At 34.7% G+C, this 22047-nt stretch overlaps 1 protein-coding gene and 1 long non-coding RNA gene across 3 annotated transcripts in view; one reads left to right on the top strand and one right to left on the bottom strand.

Moving 5' to 3' along the window:
• Positions 1 to 22047, top strand: part of STT3B (STT3 oligosaccharyltransferase complex catalytic subunit B) — a 102982-nt gene that overhangs the window by 14276 nt on the left and 66659 nt on the right. The window lies entirely within an intron of this gene.
• Positions 9255 to 22047, bottom strand: part of LOC103680125 — a 73167-nt gene continuing 60374 nt past the window's right edge. The window contains exons 1-3 of one of the 2 annotated variants that reach the window (XR_573052.2): positions 20154 to 20290; positions 10979 to 11068; positions 9255 to 9576 (exon numbers count right to left, since the gene is read on the bottom strand). This is a non-coding gene — a long non-coding RNA (uncharacterized LOC103680125). Of the gene's footprint in view, positions 9577 to 10978; positions 11069 to 20153; positions 20291 to 22047 lie in introns of those variants that run through there. The other variant, XR_573056.2, reaches the window with a different exon arrangement.

A 22047-nucleotide genomic window follows, 5' to 3' on the forward strand; every position in this document is an offset into this window, starting at 1 on the left:
ATGCATGTGTATGGATGGTTGCTGGAGTATATACCTGGGAATTTTGTGATAATTTTTGTTTCAATTCATAAAAATATAATACACCAGCCCAAAACTTGGTGACAAAAAGCATTTCATTGTTTCACAATTCTGTGGGTGGAGTGGGAGTTTTTTCTGCTTCGTGATGTCAGCCTTGGTGCTGGGATGATTACAGTCATCTGGGGAGGCTCAACAGGCTGCAGTCAGCTGGGGCTAGAAGTGCTGGGATGCTATACTGCTTAAGAGTCATCCGGAGTCTTGATTGGAAGCTCAGCTGCAGCTTTTAGCTCCTTCATGTGGCTGCTTAGGCTACCTCACAGAATGGCAGCTGAATTCTAAGAAAGAGCATTCCAAGAGCAAGAAAGCAGCTTGTCCAATTAAGGGCTAGGCGTGGAATGATCAGTGTCACTTCCACCATATTTTATTGTTCAAAATAGACATGGGCCTATCAGAGAGTCACACATACTGGTAGGGACAGAATTATTTCGGACCATCTTTGGAGACTGGTTACCATAGTGTATTTATCATTTTTATTTCTTCTCCTGTCATTCACAGAAGACTTTGTGCTTTTATGTTTTATGTTTGTGTCTTTGGTCAGTTTTTTTGTTGTTGTTGTTTTTCTTAATAACTCGGTTATTTTGTATTTTTGGGGGAGGGATACTAAATCTGGGTTAAATTTGTTGCAAATTTTAATGCATTTGTGGCTTACTGGACCATAAGCACTATGAAATAGATATTTTATTACCCCCATTTTACGGATGAGAAAAGGAAGTACTGTGTAGTGTGTTGGGAGAATACTTTTGAAATCAGAAGCCTCGGGTGATATTTTTGGTTTTCAAAATAGCATGTGCAAATGTGTATAATTATGAAATGGCATGATGCTTCCATCCATCTACTTATTATATCCCTCCACTTCCAAAAGACTGAGGCTTGGAAAAATTTGCTACCAGTATTTTTTATTCACTTATGGTCTTTTATAATATTCTAGGTAAAGTGCTAAGTGACTTGGCCAGAGTGACAGAGGTAGAACCAGTACATTCATCTCCAAGTTTTTCTAGTCTTACCTGTCTTGCCTATACCCATACTTCAGTTTTTTTCCCCACCGAATTATTCAGTTGGGTCAGTCACTCACTATTTGCCAACACATTTCAAAACTTGCATTTTTGATAGCCAGACTAGTTCTGCTATTAGTTCTCCCACTTTGAGGGTATGCTGGAGATCTCAGAAGACAGTGGTAAGGAATTTGCAGATATTTGAGATTTTCTTCACTGATCCCACCTCCAAACTTTATCATGGAAATTAAGTTTCTTAAGTGTTGTGCTTAGAATATTTTTTCCAAATAATAGAAGCCAGAGATTGACAACCAATTTTCAAATATTTGCTTTATGTTCTTTGAAAAGCACACTTTTAGGCATTGAGTGCAGTGAGCTGCTTTAAAACTGACAATACTACAGAACAATTCTGAATTCTATAATACAAGGCTTTAAATAAAATGAGACAACTTTCTATCATGCCTGAACAAATACAGAATACACAGAAATAAACTTGTAGACACTTCCCAGCTCTCGAATTAGGAAGATTGTTCTGTGTAAAAGTTTCCCATCATTACAATTCTGTATGTTGAAGACAGACACTTAAGTACTCTCCAGTGTAAAAGCAGTGCCTCAGGGAGCATGACTTATTTTCATGTCCCTTCAGATTTATTGGATCTAAGATTCAAAGGCAGACATGAAAGTCATAGTAATACTTCTGCTTATTGGAGGAATTCTTTGACAGGTAATGGAATACAGAGCATCTTTAGACTTTGACTCAGAAGCATTTTCCATCAGAGATACCAGCCATTGTATGACCAAGCTTTTTACACATTTTTATTCTTCCCTGCCCCAGATTCTTCCACTTTCAGTGTCATGCATTAGAATTAGTTATCTTCCTCAAGAAGTAAACTAAAGTATAATGTATTTCCTATAATATTGATACAATGTTACCATGACGAAGTATAGGAGTCAAGTACAGTAATTTGTTAAAAAGCTAATGAACATAATGTAACACCATTTGTAAAAAAGAAAAGGGGGGAGGGGAATAAGTCCATTTAAAATTCAGTAAATGCATTTGCAACGTTTGTAATTCTCAGAATAAACACATTTTAAAGTAGAGTATATCCCAAACATGCTAATCTTTGAGGAGTTTAATACATGTTATTTTATAGAAATTGCTGAAATTACTTTAGATATGTGAAGGATACCAAAGTTTTCATATAGTTCAGTATTTTCTGTCTCTCTCCTGCAGCTGCTTTCAAGTGAGAAAATGGACTCTATTGTTTATTCTTTCTTATTAGCCCCTTCTTATGTTTGCTGATACTTTCTGTTTGAAAAGTTTCTGATTAAAAGCTAGGTAAATGGGATCACTTTTGGTTTCTTTGGACTATAGAATGAACTTCATACCTTGAAGAGAACATAGAAATCATGGAAATTATTTGTTAGAGTGGTTGCCAATATCCCAGAAATTGTAGTTGGAGGCAAAATAACCTTTGATAATTTAAATTTGGAAAAACTGCATATCCCGTCCACTTATTTATAATACATATTAACGTGTTAAAGGCTTAGATGTTCTTGAATACAGTGTTAATTTTCTTTAATCTAGTGTTTACCATGTTTAATTTCAGAATTACTGTAGGATTTTTTAAAAAAATTGTTCCATACAATTGGAGATCTTTTTTCTATAATGTATGAATGTGTGTCTGACCTAAATATGTATTACATACACATGTATGTGTGCTCTGTGGAGAGAAAGAGAATACATGCCAAGTGTGTGCAGCTCCTGCCTTTTGCCCAGGTGTTTTAGACTTCAGTATATATTGGATTTAAGCAAAAAATATCATTGGGTAGTTTCGATTTATCAAATCCACTATTTTATTTTATTTCTTGTAAAGATTTATTTGTTTGAGAGTGAGCGAGTGTACCAGTTGAGGGGGAGGAGTGGGGAGGGGAGAGAGAGAGAGAGAAAATCCCAAGCATACTCCTCGCTGAGGAGAACCCAGTGTGGGGCTTGATTCTGAGAACCCTGAGATCATGACCTGAGCCAAAATGAAGATTCAGATGCTTAACTGATGCATCACCCAGGTGCCCCCAAATCCACTATTTTATATGTGATCCTAGAATTTTTTCAGGTTTTTTTGAATGGCATTAAAATACTTTTGTCAGTCTGTTATTTTGATGTAATTTTTTTGTGCCAACTTTTCATTGTCCTTTCCTTTTTTCCAATTAGTTTATTAAGTGTCCTGTATAAAGCAGAACAGACTCTTCCTTTTTCAAATGAATGCTAGGGAAAATTGATAGGTGTCATGGTCAGTTACGGCAGAAATTAAGAGATAGGACTGTAACATGGATGTTGTTTTCAATTAATGTGTTTGGGAGAAGTCTTGCCCTGTTTGTTCTTATGAGTTCTAATATCTTTTTGATCTGTAATGCGTCTCATCTTAAGAGAAGGTATAGAGAGAAGCTCAAAAAAGTCTGCAGGACAGTATCAGCTTTGAACAACCCTTGTTTTTGTTTTTTGTTTTCCATGTGTTGCTCAAATAGAAAAACAGGTAATTTGTTCATCTGATAAATACAGCATGAACTCTGCTTCAGGAAGATCTTGAATCATTATGACTCATCCATCAGTTGTAAGAGCAGAGAGGTTAGTGAGAGTAGTCTTAAGGCCCAGTTGGAACTGCTTGTATATAAATGAGTAGTGGTGATTTGGTGGTGTGGTAGTGGTCAATCTGTGTATTCGTGGGTCTTTACAAACTTCAGAATGGACCTAGTAAAAGTAAAACAGTAAAAAAAAAATGACTACTTTATTCCATATCATTAGTAATTTTTTGAAATTTTCTTGTTTGTTTTGCTGTTGTTAAACACTGATGAATTTGTTACCCTACTAGGCTTGAATATATCCTTGCATGAGTTTCCGTTGTTTAATAAAATTGGCTATGTGTTTAATATGTTATCTAGATGGTGTTTATATGTAGATGTGGGAGGACTGGGTTTAGATTGTTACTTTTAGTAGTTCTAGTAAACTGGTGGGTTTTTTTCTCCCAGGTGTGCCTGTTTAGCCTGTCAATCTGGTATGCTTTTGTTTTTGATCCTGCCACTAGATGGCAGAATAATAAATGGTAGATTGAGATGCCAGTTATAGCTGGTGGCCTTAGCTGCTTTGTACTTTTCCTTTACCTTCGTTGTTCTCTATTCCCATTAGTGCTGAATTTGGGGTATATATGAAGTCTCTCAACTAGTGGGATTTAGGTAGATCTGGTACCTTGTAGCCTGAGAGTGTGCCAAATGACAAGGTAAAGGAGAAGGAACAGAAAACCTTTAATCCTAGATATAATCATTGGTGTTCTAATACTTTGCTTTTTACTTCTGTTTTTATTTTTTCTTTGTGGAACTCTGGCCTTTCCTTTATTTCTTGATTCTCTTACACTTATATTGGCATCCGTAATTAGTCATTTCTGTTGGTGGAACTAGTTGCCTTCTCATTTATTAGGCGAATACATGTTAACTTGGCCAATTTTGTAAAATCTTAACACTACACTTTGCAAACAAACTCAGTTATTATTGACTGTATGAATCTTTTTACAGAATGTATCATTTTCAAAATAGCCTGTTGATAGACTTTGAAAAGTAGAGTGATGGACAAAGTGTAGGGTGGTGGGAATGTAGCTTCCATGATTATGTTATGTAAGACTGTGTTACTAGTGGACTTCTACCAGAGAATTCTTGCTGGCTCATGAAGTAAGCAGCCTTGTTGGAGAAGTCCATGCACGGGGAACTGCAGGAGGTCTCTTAACGGGGCTCCAACCAACAGCCAGCAAGAAACCAGGGCCCTTGGTTCTGCAGCCTCAAGAAAATGAATTATGCCAGCAACCTAAGTGAGCTTGGAAGTCAGTTCATTCCCTGAATGAGTTTCCAGATGAGAACTCAACCCTGTTAACTCCTTGATTTCACTTTGAGATCCTAAGCAGGGGATCCAGTTAAGCTGTGCCTAGACTAGAGACCCATGAAACCATGAGATAATGTGTGTTGTCCTAAGCCAGTGATTTTGTTGTAATTTGTTTACAGCAATAGAAAATACCAAAAAGAAGAAAATTTTAAAAGAAAATTAATACAAATACCCTTGATAAACCTTCCACATCTCTGAATGTTACCTATTTGCCAGGGTGTTGTGGATACAATGGTGTGAGCCCAGATAGACATGATCCTAGTCTGGGGGAGAGGGAGACTTGAAACCATTAAGAATGACAAATATTCTGTAGATCTATGATGCCATGAGAGCATCTGATAAACATAAATACCTCTTTAGGACTTAATCAATCTTTTTAAAACTTACTCTTCCTAGGTTGTTTTCTCATTTTTTAGCATAATCTTGACATCATAATACTTGATCTAGTTTTATTTCCAGTTAGCATTATGAAAATAACTTATGTGGGTTTTTTTAGCCTTGCACATGCTCTTTCTACTTTCTAAAACACTTCTATTCTTTCCTGCCTTTTTGCTTAATAACCCATCCAGGTTTAAATTAGATGTCAGTTAAGTTCCATGAGGGAGCTTTGTGAGGACAGGTCTGTTCTGTTTCTCCAGTACTTAGCACAGTGCAGGTAGGCCCATTAAAAAAAAAAAGGAAAAAAAACAACAAAAAACCTTGATATGAAAAAAAAAAAAAAACAAAAAACCTTGATATGGAGTATACATTACCGGTGGAAGTATTAATGGTACTCCTACTTTGGAGAACTGTTTAATGTTTTTAAATATATGTGTACTCTAAGAGTGGTTATTGAGTGGAATTGCTAAATATTTATCCAAAAATATAAAAATGCATGTCCTTAAATAAGACAGAATTAATTGTAGTATTCATAATCTGGAATACTACTCAGCAATAAAAAGAGAACAAACTGCTGCTACATGATAAACCTCAAAAACATGTTGAATAAAAAAAACCAGATACTTATAGAAAGTAGAATCTATGATCTATATTTATTTACTTAATTTATTTTAAGATATATTTATTTATTTGAGAGAGCACGTGAGTGTGGGGTGTGGGAGAGAATCTCAAGCAGTCTCCCCACTGAGCACAGAGCTCAATATGGGGCTGGATCTCATGACCCTGACACAATGACCTGAGCAGAAACCAAGAGCCACTCAACTGACTGAGACACTCAGGTGCCCCTATGCTGTATTTATATGAAATCTAAGAACAAAATGAATCTATGATAAAAGAACTCAAAGTGTTTGGGAGGGAGAAGTGGCAGGAAAGGTTCACATGGGAACTTTCTGGGTGATAGTTATGGGTTGATGGTATATATAAAATTGTCAAAACTCATTGAATCAAACATGTAAGATCAGTATTATTTTAATGCTTAATATAAATTATTCTTCAGAGAAATGTTAGATGTCCTTTTGTATCCCTTCTGTTCACTTCTCTGTTTGATTGTATTTGTTTGTTGTCTGTCCCTCCTGCCAGATTGTCGAAGATTGTCAGCTTCATGAGATCAGAGACCAAATTTGCCTTTGGTTCTCAGAAGTGTGAACTTGTATGCATAATGCCCAAGCTTATTGGCTCTGAGGAAAAAGTTATTTGTGAACTCTAATTTCTTCATAAGTTTGTATCTATACTTTATGGTTGCATTTTCAAGAAAAATATTTGCTTTATTACAGAATCTTGTATTGAGTGTTTTTCTTTATGTAGCTTCTAGCTTTTTCTGCTCTAGGATGCACAAAAGACATCTGTTTAAGTGTTGTAATCTTGCTCCAGTTACAGCTTTGCCAACCACAGTTTGAGATAGCACAGTGCTATATTTATATACCAAAATTTAAAAATCCAATCTTTTTTATAAATGTGAAGTTTATTTTATTCCTCTGAAACAAATGAAAACTGAATATTAATCCTATTTTTTCCTGAATCTCTTTTTGTCATCTCTCCTTAATTTTTAGAGATTGGGCAAAAAAAGGATAACCTATTTTACTTTTTAATACAGAAAGCCTTAAGTACCACAGTAATTTGAAAGAGCACCAGGCAGTTACAGAGAGCTTTGTCTAACTAGTGCTATCCTTTATGGTGGTGGTATTAATTTTTCCCATATTAAAATATTATTATTTTAAATGATTTAATGACTGAAAAATAAGTATAGTCTTGATTTCCCAAAACCGCTTCAGTGGATCACAGGTGTAATTTTTTCCGAACTATTGAAAAAGGTAATTCACAGCAGATTTTTCAGTGCTGGAAAGAAATGCCTTTCTAATATGACTTATGTGTTGGGGGTCTTCCAAAATTAAGTTTAAAATTCTGCAGAATTTTTATGCACATTCTTCTGGTGAAAGAACCCGTATTTTCGTCAGATTCTCAGAGGCCCTCACCCAGAAAAATTAAAAAACCTATCTCAACCTCTGAGGGTTTTTTGTTTGTTTGTTTCTGGGTGTTTTTTGTTGTTTTGTTTTGTTTTTTGGGTTTTTTTGAGATCTTTTTCATTGCTTGTCCATGGTTTTGCCAACTTTTCAGAGACAACCAACTCTAAGGTCGGCAGCTAATCACTTCATATTGAGTGTTTACCTGTACTGAACACTGTGAAATTTGAACAATGTGTATTTGATGTCTGTTCTCTTCATGTCTTCGTTGTTGTTTTGACTGTTTTTATGACCTTTTTGGTTACAGAACTAAATCATAATAACTGCCCTCTTTGCACCTGTGTTCCAAACCATCCCAGATATGAGTATAAGAACAATGAAGAAATACTTCCTTTAGTAAACCTGATTTTTTTTTTTAAATATGGAATCTCTGGTCAGAAATGCTTGTTCTCACTTATTACACTGGTTTTGTGGGGGAAATGTATACTTGGCAAGATTTTTAGGAATATCAAAATCTGCAACTGTGTTGCTGCATACATATTTTATCTGTCACCTGATAACTTATTCTATCCTGACTTTCCTATTTCTAATCTTGTTGCTTTTATCCTTGAGGTGGTACCTAGCTATAAAAACCTATAAAAAGGTAAAATTAGCATGATTGCAAAAATCAAGAAAATTCATGTTAGAGTCACTGCGTTTTGATATTTGTATTCTATTTTAGTTTAACAAATAGAATTTAGTATTGTAGCTAAAGACCATGGGTTTTGTTTTGCTTTGTTTTTTTAAGTAAGCTCTACACCCAGAGTGGAGCTTGAACTCATGACCCTGAGATCAAGAGTCACATGATCTACCGACCGAGCCAACCAGGTGCCCCTTCCTGTTTGGCTTTGATTCTTGGGAAATGAAGTCAGATTTAGTTTTTAAACTCATAGGCCCTTATGACCTACATTTCTGTGTGTTTTTATGTAGTCTTGAATTTTTATATCTACACTTCTCTCGTCCTTTATCTTTCTGCGTTACCTTTATTTTATTATTTATTTTTGTGGACTAAGAAGATGATAAATTAAGACATCTTACAGATCTTAGGATTTTGAAAATTATTTTTATAGGCTTTGATTGCAAAAGGTTTTTATTACTAATGGTACATTCAACATTCAAGTCATTTTAACAAATATTTATTGTGTGATAACTGTATGAGGCACGGTACCAAGGATTAGGAATATATATAGGGGTCTCTGTTGTAACAGAACTTATTTTCTGGCAGGTAAACATGTATTAACAAAGATCTAGATAATTTCAGTTGTGATAAAGGCTATGAAAAATAATATGGTAGCTAGTGTATGGGATGTGGCTTTGGGATTACCACCGTAGATATGGAAGTGAAGAGGCCTTTTTGAGGTGATATTTAAGCTAAGATCAAAATGACAAGGAGTTAGCTATCCCTGTGAGGATCTGAATTAAGAGCATTCCTCCAAGCAGGAACACCTTGGCATGTCGAAGGGACAAAATAAGGCTCCCATGGCTAGGATACAGTGAGAAACATGGTATGGATAGTGTTAGGATAGGGCCAGATCAAGTGCTGATATTGGTAATTATGGAAGTTAAAACTCTTAATCAAAAAAAAAATTTTTTTTTTTAAAAAGAGTAAGTGGAACAAATTCTTTTGGTTGCAGCAAATGTTTTTCATTTCTGCATACAATACCGAATAGTTTTATGAGTGATGAAAGGCTTTAGAGGCCAGAACATAAAAAGGGACCCAAATGCACTGACTCAGGTATATGGAGTGTTCACACATGAAAATTTAATTAAATCAGTTACACTATTTTTATTACCTTCTACCTGAATAGTATATTTTTATAGAAAGAATAGTTTGCCTTAGAATGGGAGTTAAAACATTTTATACATCTCATAACCTCATACTAGCACTAACTCACTTAACTCAGGACATTTGTGGAAAATGTTTCAAAATTGGATCATATATAAAATATTCAGAGGCACTTTAACAAACATTTATTGAACTTACTACGTGCCAGTCACTGTGCTTGGTGCTAGGGGTAGGAAGATCAATTCATTTATCTTTGCCTGGAGATCAAATCAAGTGAAATAGACTCTGGGCTTTGCTGTTCTTTAGTTGAATGATCTGGAGCAAGTTACTTAACCTCTTCATTTATCTTCTCATCTGTGAATTGGGAATGGCAATAATACCTATATCAGTAAGTTGTCATGAAGGTTAATACAAATGAAGGTACTTAGAACAGTGTACAATTCATAATCACTCATTAAATGTTCACTGTTTATTATTATTTACTTAGGTTGGAACCTACTAATAGTAAATTAACGCTGTTTATTAGTATGTTGCATTGAAAAAGGTAAAATGAAAAGTGCAAGATTGAGTATAAAGGGGGAAGTGCCAGCTCTTATCTGAAAAGGATAGTTAAGGCTTAGAAAGAGGTGTCTTGAGTTAGGTCTTGAAAGATAGGTGTGGGAGGATACTAAAGGAAGATTTGCTCTTCAGGTAGCATGAACAGCTTGTGCATAGGTATGCAGGTATGAAAATAATGAATATTTGTTCCGCAAAAAACCTGAAGTTGAGGTATATCTGAGAAAGAAGTAGGAAGGAGCCATTTCAGGGTAAGGCTAGGGAACGGAGTCTTAAAAACATTAGGACTTTAGATTTGGGAAATAGTTGGAGGATCTGTATAATCGTTTTAGAAATTTTTCTGTTGTGTGGGGGGTGGAATGTGAGGTCGGAAGGAGATACCAGAAGCTAGGAAGTCTGTAAGAAGGCAAGTGAAGTAGTCTAGATAAAATATGAAGAGAGCTTTAATTAGGGGAATTTAAGAGCTGGGTATAGGGAGTGAGGATTTTATGATTCCCAGATAGATAGGAGTGATAATGGTGACATTTTAACTAAGATAGCAACATTTTAAAAATTATTTTAGAGTGGGGGAGGAGGGGGAGAGAGAGAGAGAGAGAGAGAGAAGAGAGAGAATCTTAAACAGGCTCCACACCCAGCTCAGAGCCCTATAGGACTCAATCTCACTACCTTGAGATCATGACCTGAGCCAGAATCAAAAGTTGGATATTTAACTGACTGAGCCACCCAGGCACCCCAGGAGCTCCTTTAATAGCAGAGGGCAGAATAAATGATAAGTTTAATTTTAGCTATGTTGAGTATCATATCTGTGGAGACATCTAAGTAGATACTCAAGTAGGCTATTCAATATATAGACTTAGAATTTAAAAAAAGGAATTGTGTACTTAACATACATTGTAGTCAAAGTTCAGGAAATGGAAGAGGGAACAAGGAGAGGTAATGGTGAAAAGAGAACAATGAAGACCAAGCTTTGATGTCAAGCATTTGGAGCAATTTGGAGCATCCTGACTAAGAAAATCTCTGTCTCTAGCACTCAGTTTTTTTCATCCAAGGGATTTAAGGGCATGTGACACTTGTAAGAGAATTAGTTTTCAGATTCTCAGCTTCTTTATGTACTTAAAACTGAAGTTTAGGCATCATTTTCCCCCCATATCTTATAGCACAATCATCCATCACCCATTTATGAGGAAAGCACTTCACTCACCTGTCCTGCACGTTGCCCTGAGGTGTGAAAATCTAGGGTTCCAAATGAAGGCACAATTCACAGTGTTGGTGTGGAAATACTGTGCTTTCTCTAAAGAGAACAAGTAAAATACATGTTACTGAGACAACTCTTAATGATTCTGACAATTTCAGTTCTTAGAAGTTTATTTGCTGGATCATAATCTATAGAGATCAAACATAGCAAATTTATTTTTAAGGTACTACAAATATATATCCTAAGATATTTATGAGAGCAAATAAAAAATATTATAAAGACTATCTTACTAATTCTAAAGCATGAAGTAGAGCAGAAAAGTAAATATTAAATGAGAAGAGAAAAATGAACAGAGGTCAGCTTCAGGAATAGAAATTACAGTACACATCTTGCGATGCTTTGGTGAATTGTATCTCATTTGAAATTTTGGTATTGGTCTTTAGGACAGAGCCAACCTTTTATATAGTTAGCACAGATTTTCTTATTTTAATAAAGTTGATCATCATTAAATAGCATTCTTTAGGAAGCAGTATAGAATTTTAAAATTAGAAAAATAGGTCTTTTCCATAAAAATAGTACCTTGTTTAAAAGACAGTGCTTTTTCTTCTTGTGTTTTCATACTGCAGTTTTTGCTACAATAGTTGAAGAAAAAAAGTCTTTTTCTCTTATGGAAGACCTAAACTAATGCTAGGAAGAAAAGAGCCGAATTGAAATAGTTAAGTATTGGACATATGGACTGGAGAGGTTAACTTCCATTGCTTCACGTACAGTGGAGACTTACTTTTAGATAGATTATTCAAGTAATATATTGCACTAAGAAGGAAAGCCAAAGGGGGCTTGCAAATTAGCCACTTCTACAAATTTTTTCCTTCAGAAAGAGGGAGAATGACTTACAGACAGAATAAGCTGTTTATAGACTTCATTTCTGAAATGGGTATATGAATAATTTTCTGACTTGTTAGTAGCAAGATTGTTTAAAGATTTAATGAAAAATGGTATAAAGAGTAAAGTGGGATTTTTAAATTCAATAAAGGATGAGAAACAACCATCCTTGAAATTCCTATGGAATTAGAAAATACTCGATAACGGGAAAGAGGAAAAAATTCAAAACAAATTGTTAAACTTTAAATCTCCTAAGTGGTTTGTTCAGGTCAAAATATTGATAGATGATTATGGTGATAATAATGAAAGTTGTAAAATCTCTTGGGAGATGGTGCAGTAATGGGCAATAGAAACAATAGAATTAATTTAGCATATGTCTCTCTGTCTTGGCATTCTTTCTTCTCATGAGAACTGAGACTTTGCTTTCTACCCAATAAGTTTTTGATCCATGTATATTATAAAAGTGAAATAACCTGTTTAGGTCAAATAGGAATTCCTAATTCTCTGTTTTATACCGTGTAAAGAGTTTTAAAACCATGAAGAAGAAAACTGTGAGAAAAAGTACTTTCCCACCCTTTTTTATTTCTTTTTGATACATTGAATATGCAAATGATAGCAGACATTGTTTTCCTGTTATCGTTAGACTTTGTCCCAGAGTAGTTGTTTAACATTTATGTGCAAGCTTGTCTATAAGGGAGGAGGAATTGGGAAAAACAAGCCTGTGGTGTTAGTGGAAGACGAAGGAGGGATTGCAAGTCTTTTGGAAAATTATGTGTACCCGTGCTTACGTATAACTTTTTAAGATGAGAAATAGACTTTGAGGGAGTAAAGATTAGAAATTATTGTGTACTGGGGAGCATGGGTGGCTCAGTGGGTTAAACATCCGAGTCTTGGTTCTGGCTCAGGTCATGATCTTGGGTCTTGGGATCGAGCCCCAAGTTGGGCTCCATGCTGAGCCTGGACTCTGCTTGAGATTCTTTATCCCTCCTTCCCCCGCCCCACTCTTCCCCCTTCTTGTTTGCATTCCTTTTCTCTCTCAAATAAATAATAAAATCTTTTAAAAAATTATAGCATACTGAGAAGAGTATGGTTATCTGGAGACACACAGTGGTTGAATTGATTTAATATGTGAAGCATAAGCAAGGTGCCAAGAAGGGGAGAAATTTGAGGCAGAGATGGGGACCACTTGCTTTGTATTTCCTTTGTGAGTAATATTTGTTGAAGGATTTGATAAAAGCATTTTATAGATTGTGTGTGATGGTAATAAGATGGTGATGATCGTTATTATTGGCCAAGCAGTACTTAATAATGTTTCCTGGCTGTGATTTTCTTTTCTTTATCTAGGCTTTTGTCGTTTTTTTTTTCCTTTTTAATTTTTTTTAACAATTGCTCATTGTTTCAAAAAAAGTCAAAGAATGAGGCATGATCTGTTGACAACTCACTATGTAGCCTCCTAGGATTTTTTTGAAGGATACCCAATATTTGAAATGTTTATGTACATACATATGCACACATAACTTTTAAGTTATCAGCATAAATAGGATCATATCATATATATTAATGAATTTTGCTTCATCTACAAAACAGCATGACATATATGCTAGCCATTAGTGCTGTTTACTAATATCTACTTTCCCTCTCTTCTGAGCACAAGGGTGGGGGCCATGTGACTAGAAGTGGTCAATGAATTGAGAGTATAAATGTCTTCCCAGCTGAGAATTTGTTGTGTCATGTCTTCCAAAGTTCTTTCTCTGGCAGAATGATTGTAACATTCAAGGTAATGGGTATTCTGGCTGTGGTTGTTTAAAAGGTAATATGTACCAAAGAGTTGAAATCTGAAAGGATATAATCAGTGATATTGATATATTGGTCTTCTCTGTCCTTTTGCTTCCAAAGTGTGTTAAGAAAGGGCTTTAAAAAAAAAAGGCATAAACTTCAGGATTCAAAGTTTCATCTGAACACATCTTAAGAACTGTGCTAATGATTTTTTTGCTTATATAGTTTTAAACATACCACTGTTTTTCAGACTCTTGTTTTAGCTTTTGTGAACCCTTTCTTCAGATGAGAAAATTTACACAAGAATGTAATATATAAACAGGTAAAAGTATATTAAATAGGATGGTACCCTTTTTTAAAGCGTGTATCCCATTCCTTTCAAAGTTTATACCTCACTCATGTTAGAAATGTAGTTCTAGAGGGGCACTTTGGAATCCCTGTGGCATAGGGAACTTTGAAATCCATTTATAGGGTTCCTCACTCCCTAGTTCAGATCACAGTTTGACCACTTAATTGCTGTATGACTTTGGATTTGACATCTTTATGCCTTAGTCTCATCATCTATAGACTGGGCATAGAATCGTATCCTACCTCAGAGGTTTTGTATTTGTGAGGATTAAATGAAAGCTATTCTTATATAGTACCTGATAATTGTTACAATTTTTAAAAATAATTGTAAATAAATAGGGCTCAGAACTTGTTTCTTTACCATTCCCCTTCTTAAACCTCTTTCTCTTCCTTTTTAAGCATGCTAAACACACCCACGTTAAGGTCTTTGCCCTTGGTAGTTTCTCTATCTAGGGACAGCTGTTTTCCCCTTTTGGAATGGCTGGTTACTCCCATCCTTCAAGGTCTCATGAATATTATAGGACTCCACTTAACACCTTGCTTAAAGAAGTCTTCACCCCTTCCTCCCTCTTTCCCTTTTTCCTATTTCACTCTTTTATTTCATCCCTTTAATTTCTTCCAAAGCTCTTGTTTCAATCTGTAATTACCTGGTTTGTGTTTATTGCACTTAAGCTCCAGGAGAACTGTGACTTTGCCTGTCCTTTTCAAAAAGTGCTCTGTTCCTAGTGCTTAGCAGAAACCTGGTGCATATTTGTTGCTCAAGAATTAAAAAAAAAATTATCTTTCAAAAATGAAAACCATACAAATGCCCAGTATAGAGTAGCCACCCTTAGAGGCATATACTATTCTAATGTTTTGACAGGCAAGAGTTTTGGAGAGGTTTTGAAGGACATGGTGTCAAATTGAGATATGTTATCTATCCATAGAGGACAACCCTGAGCCCTCACTTGGAGTCCGTGTATCCTTATTTTTGATAGAAACTTTAGTTAATCTGGTTTCTTATCTCAAGGCAAATTAAAACACTAGGGTGATTCAAGGCTTCTGTCTTAAGGGGACTGTGTTGAGATGTGGTAATACTTGGTACAGTACTCCACCACCTCACTCTTCTTTTGCCCTGTCTCCTTCCGTTCCTTCTCTCATTTGCTACTTACATTTGTTGCTCTTTAGCACCATCATTGATCAAAGCTGCTTCCCTCTCCTTTGTTTCTTTCCTCCTTTCTGTTTCTGATTGATTCTTCTGTGTTTTAGATTTTATTTGCAAAGGCTGAGTTAAACTAGACTTGTGTTGTCTTAAGAAAATTAGATTTGTGGACTGAACACTTTTGGGAAGTGGAACATGTTTGTCTCTCATTGCCTCTGTATTTAGAGTGGTTATTTCTAGTTTGAATCTGTTCTATAAATCCTGGTTTCTAAATTTTTGACATTTTGACTGTGTTTATCTAAAACTGTATCAATCTTGTAACTGTATAGGAAAAAGGTAGGAATTATTCTGGCAGGCACTTATTTGAGACAGTCTGTTTAATGTCGGTGTTATGAATCAGCAATATCGCCTGTCCTCACCTCCCTTCCCCAGAAATGTCCAATAGCAAACTTTAGTTAAAGATTTAATTGTTTGTATGCATTTGGTAGATAGTTTTATTAGAGAAGTAACATGGTTTAGGGAAAAGAATGACAGAACTGACCCTTGGAAAACTTGTATTTTACTTTTAGTGCTGCTTTTAGCTCCTTTCTTTTGGTTAGAACTTTGTCTCTTACTTCCTCCTATAAGTTAAGTGAAGCTTTTATTTCTTAGCTTTTCCAGTTCAAATTCTACACATACCATATATTATTTTTTCAAAAGCTAATCACAGGGTAAGCACTAGGTGCCTTGAAGGTGGTCATAGCATTAAGGATAACAATATACTGTTATTCTTCTTAATTATTCTTAGGCATTTTCCAATTATGTTAATATTTTTTCTGACACACTGCCATATTTTTGTAGAGAATTGGAAATGTTAATTAAACATACAAAACCCATTCCCACCTCAGAGGTTTCTGTTGTTTCTTTTTCTTCTTCATCATCATCGTCGTCTTCTCCTCCTTCTCCTTCTTCTTCTTTCCCCCCCCACCCCCAAAGGTTTCTTCTCAAGGCAGAAAAGCTATAGGTTAATTTTAGGGCTGAGGCATAATTTTTTTTTTAACCTTTTGGATTAAGGGTATATTGTGGTATTTTTCATAATCATGAGATTTTGTTTTTGTTATTGTTTTGAGTGTACACTGGCTATTTCATTTAGATGAAATAAATCCAAAATGAAATGTACAAGTGGTCACATCTCCAACAAGATGGAAAATGCAGAGGCAGCTGTTAGTGACTTTTTCTTCTTGTTTTTAAAGGTAGTTAGTTAGTACTAGTTTACAAATGGGGTGGAAGTTAGTGTCTGTTTTCATAAGGAAACAATACAGTATATGCTGGATAAACCTTAAACCAGCTTGTAAAATTCTGTTTAAGCTGTAGTGTTTTGATCACAGCATTGTACTAAATTTCTACTAGAACCCAAGAAATAAAACCTTTTTTTCATGAATAAGATTTCATCATTTAATCTCCTGTTGTTAGTTTAGGAGGTGGTCAGTCTCTTCTCCCTAAGTCAAGTACATAAACTTTTCTTAACTTCTGAAGGGTTTGTTGTGATGAAGAAATAATAAACTATGGTATTTGCAAGGACTCAAAAAACAAAACAGGTGCCTGGCTTCCAGAAGTAAGTTCTTTATTCCCATTTTCTTTTCATTGTTTCCTATAGATACAGGGAGGGGCAGTTATAAAATGCAATGTCTTTTGAATAGTCAATGGACGCTTAGGTCTTACCTAAATAAATATACATTGCAGAAGAAAACAAAATTAACATACCTTAGGTTCTGGGTAAAAGTGGATCTCTTAAGACTTCTTAATTGTAACATGGCTATTGCTCTTTCTTTATCAGATTTAAAAAATCACATTGCAGTCTTTCATCCCCACTTTCTTCTTACATCTTTGTCAGTTTGCGTGTTACTGGGAAGTAGGGGAATTATTGACACACTCATTTCAGAAAGTAAAAATGTCCATATGAAAATTATTTTGTCTGTCTTATAGTCATGTTTCTACACATTATTGGAATTGCAGAATGGCTCTAGAGATTGGGTTGAGAGAATTTGGGAGAGGCATTCATTATTTTTAAAAAACTTATGAAAATGTTACATAAACCAAAAGTAGATAGAACCATAATGAACCTCATGTAGCTACCATCTGTACTTAATAGTTAACCATCTTTTGTCATACTTGTTTCAGAACAAATTATTTTATTGAAGTTAAAATACTGAAAGTTACTTGACTGTTAATAAAAGAAGGGATATATGTAAAATCTGATAGTGTTCTCAGACTATTTTAAGATAGATGTTATTTTACCACTTGTGTTTCTTTTATTTCCATTTTATTTTGGTGATTTCTGACCTTTAATACATCATTTTTCAGTCTGTTTACCTAGTTTTACTTGGGGAAAACTATAATTTAGATAGAGTGTGTGTGTGTGGTATTTTCTATAATAAAGTTTCACATATATATGTATTGTGTGACTATTCAGAGACATTATATTTTATAATTGTCTTTCCTTGTATCTATAGGAAACAATGAAAAGTAAGAAAATAGAAATAAAGAACTTGCTTCTGGAAACCATATACCTGTTCGTTTTTTTAATACATATATATGTACTATGTTCCTTGTATGTATAATTATGTAAATATATTTGTATATAAATTTATTACAATTACCTGTATACATATGTGTGTATATGTAAAGTATATGTACACACACACACACAGTATCATGGACAATTTCAAACATACACAAAAGTAGATCTAGTACTATAATGAACCTCCAGGTATATATAACTAGCTTCAAGAGTTACCACTTTATGGTCCTCTTGTTTTGTCTATAACACTCTACTCCAGCTACTTAAAAATTTTTTAATATGTAAATTGAACATGCTAAAATTGAAGACTGCTTTTGTGCACACAATTGCTTGAGTTTAATGAAGAAGGGAATAAAGACAAAAATTTAAGTCAGTGTTCTAATTACTGGTGTGCCAAAAAAGAAGAATTAACTAAACATTGGTTGAGCCTCATGAGTGATGTGCCAGAACTATGAGATACCTCCAAGGATACAAAAATCACTAAGAAAAGGTATTTCATTATGAGATGAACTGAGTAGAGGTTCCAGCATGATGATTTCAAGGCACAAGTGAAAGTGGACTGGGGAGGAGAGGATGGAATGTTAAAGAAGATTCTTCAAGAGTGAATTTCAGGTTTGAGAGGATTGCATGAAGAAGAATAAAATGTGTGGCTGCGGTGGGTTTCTATGTAGATGGAACAAAGACCTGAGAGTGAACATGCTAAAATTGCACAATAAGAAGGTGAAACTAAAAGTTGATAGATATATTTATTTTTCAGTTATTAACTATAATAGAATCAAGTGTAGTTGTGTTGTCAATCCAAATGCTTTTTATATTTGTTTGGATTGGGATGTTTGTTTTTTCTCCTAAGTTATTAACTTTTTCACCCTGGGTTCTTTTTTTAAAAGAATTGAGATTATTTAACATATAACAGTCAATTAGTTTTAGGTGTACAACATAATTATTTGACATATGTATATGCTGCAAAATGATTACCACAGTAAATTTAGTTAATATCCATCACCACACTTACAGATTTGTGTGTGTGTGTGTGTGATGAGAACTTTTAAGATCTACTCTCCTAGCAACTTCCAAATATACAGTACAGTATTGTTAACTATAATTTATTAGGCTGTACATTACATCCCAGGACTTACTTATCATATAAATGGAAGTTTGTACCTTTGACCATCTTCACCCAAAGACAGTATTTGTCTTTCTCTGTCTTACTTTACTTAGCATAATACCTTCAGGGAGGATCCTTGTTGTCACAAATGGCAGTATTTCCTTCCTTTTAATGGCTGAATAATACTTGTGTGCATGTGTGTACACACTGTATTTTCTTTATTCATTAGTTGATAGACAAACTGTCTCCATGTCTTAGCTGAACACGGGGGTGCAGGTATCTTTTTGAGGTGGTGATTTTGTTTCCTGCAGATAAATACCCAAAAGTGGAATTGCTGGATCATACGGTAGTTCTATTTTTAGTTTTTTGAGTAACCTCCATGCTGTTTTCCATAGTGGCTGCACCATCCCCGTAACAGTGTACACAAGGGTGCCCTTTTCTCCACATCCTCATCAATACTTGTTATTTCTTGTCTTTTTAAGAAGAGTCATTCCAACAGGTGTGAGGTGATACTTCATTGTGGTTTTGATTTGCATTTCCCTGATAATGAGTGATGTTGAACATCTTTTCATATACCCGCTGTCATTTGTATGTCTTCTTTGGAAAAATGTTCAGGTTGGATTGGGTTTTTAATACTCCAAAGAGGTATCCGGAGAATTCACGTAAAAGAAAATAATCAAACTATACTAACAACTGAATCGGCGATACAGTGTCATGATACTTTATAAATTTAGATTTGCATATTTCTGGTTCAGTTCTGTAATTTATATGTATGTGTATATACACACACATACATAATGAGAAATACAAACAATTATGTAGTTATTCAGTCTTGAATCAGAATTTTCTGTTGGGCTCCAAACAAACTTCTGCGTCATTTAATTGGACAATATCTTTAACATCAAGGAAAACTTTTTAAAAAATGATTCCTGCGTGTAAAAATATTGACTGATATACAGGTATCAGTTTTGTGAACCAAAATACTGAAATAAATTAGATGACATGGTTAACATCATTGCAACTATGATATGTAGCCTCAAGTTTAAGATTCTGTGTTCACTGAAAACATCTAATTGTTCTTACTGATTGAGTTTATAAGTAAATATAAATTTTAACTTAAATTTCTATTGAAAAGTATACTTTTATTTGTCTTTTATTTTTCATGAAGATTTTATTTGAATAAAGTTTCCATGCCCTTAAAGTTTGAAATACAGTATCTTACTCCATTTTGGAATTTCATACTGTATATTTTAACTGTATCAAATAACTTCGTTTACTTTGAATGAAATTAATATCTATTTTTCTGCTAATTGAAAAGATTGTCAGTTGTAAGGGCTGATAAATTGGATAGAACAAAATGGAAACAAACCTCTTATAACAGGGCTTTCAAAACTTGAAGTTTGCGGGGCGCCTGGGTGGCACAGCGGTTAAGCGTCTGCCTTCGGCTCAGAGCGTGATCCTGGCGTTATGGGATCGAGCCCCACATCAGGCTCCTCCGCTATGAGCCTGCTTCTTCCTCTCCCACTCGCCCTGCTGTGTTCCCTCTTTCGCTGGCTGTCTCTATCTCTGTCGAATAAATAAATATTGATGCAGCTATTTGTTTTTAACAGTCACAGGGAAGCTTATTGATTTTCAAATTTAAAGTCTGAAGGAATTTAGTGATAAGCTATTAGAATTAATAAGGATTTGCAAGGTTTGTAGTTACAGAATCAGTGTAAAAATATCAAGAGATTTCCTGTCAATGTCAAACAATTTTTAAAAATTAAATGAAGATATCATTAAAGATAGGAATAAATCTAAGCAAAGATGTGCAAGACCTCTAAAGTTAAGTTATATATTTTCTGGAGAGACATTAAAGAAGATTTAAATGAAGGAGATAAACTATATTTATTGATTTGACGAGTCAGTATTGTAAAGATGTTAATTTTCCCCAAACTGATGTGTGGAGTTAATGGACTTTCAATCAAAACCTCACCTTTTTTTTTTTTTTTGGTGGAATTGACAGGCTTATTTTAAAATTTATATAGAAATGCAAAGGACAAAATAAAAAGCACAGTTAAAAAAAAGTTTTATCAGATATCAAGATATAATGTAAAACTCCAGTAATGAAGATTACATATTATTGATGCAAGGATAGACATAAAGACCACTTGAACAAAATAGAATCCAGAAACAGATCTGCACATTAACAAACCCTTAATATATGATGGAGGTGGAACTGTAGAGCAATGGAGAAAAGATCGTTGTTTTAATAAATATATAAAGGAGAAAATAAAAATAAAATTGAATCCCTGTTTCACACCATGTAAAATAACCCATTCCAGGTGTATTAAAGACCTAAATAAGTAAGTTGAAACTGTAAGTTGTCATGAAAAAGAAAAAACAATATCCTTATGACTTGAGGGTAGGGAAGGACCTTATTTTTAACCAGAAGAAAAGCACTAACCCTATCGCAGAAAGTTGGTAAATTAGGTTTATGTCAGGAATTTCTTTTTTTTTTTTTTTTAAAGATTTTATTTATTTGACAGAGATAGAGACAGCCAGCGAGAGAGGGAACACAAGCAGGGGGAGTGTGAGAGGAAGAAGCAGGCCCATAGCAGAAGAGCCTGATGTGGGGCTCGATCCCAGATCGCCGGGATCACGCCCTGAGCCGAAGGCAGACGCCCAACTGCTGTGCCACCCAGGCGCCCCCTATGTCAGGAATTTCTATTCTTTTAAAAACCATTGCAAGTGAAAAGAGAAGCCATGGAATGAAAGAAGATTACAGCTTATAAAAAGCTCATTCATATCACCTAGAAAAAATAAATGTGCAAAGTATTTCAACACACACTTTACCCAAGAGGAAATTTTAATGGCCAGTAAATATATGAAAAGTATTCAACTCCAGGAGTTATCATGGAAATGTCAAACATAGTTACCATTGTTGGCAAGAATTAAGTTTGGTAATCCTGTGTTGGTAATATTACTAAGCAACAAGAACTCTTGGATAGAGTGTCCACTTTTTATTTATTTATTTATCCCCATAGTCATAGTTAATTTAGCTATTACACAGGGCTTAGATTAGTTGAGTGGTGTGTTGTGTGAGGGGAAGGATGAGAATGGGGTACTATATTAGGGGTCTGAAAAAATCAGTAACACTGAAAGTGCCCTGTGAAATGAGTGTACTGCCTTTTATAGTCCTTTTGTTTCACTTTTAGGAGGTAAGAGATGAAAGCCGTAAGGGCATTCAGAAGAACATTCATAGTGATGGGTTGGAAACTGAA

Source organism: Ursus maritimus, unplaced genomic scaffold (genome assembly GCF_017311325.1).
Source record: "Ursus maritimus isolate PB19 unplaced genomic scaffold, ASM1731132v1 scaffold_20, whole genome shotgun sequence".
Lineage (NCBI taxonomy): Eukaryota > Metazoa > Chordata > Mammalia > Carnivora > Ursidae > Ursus > Ursus maritimus.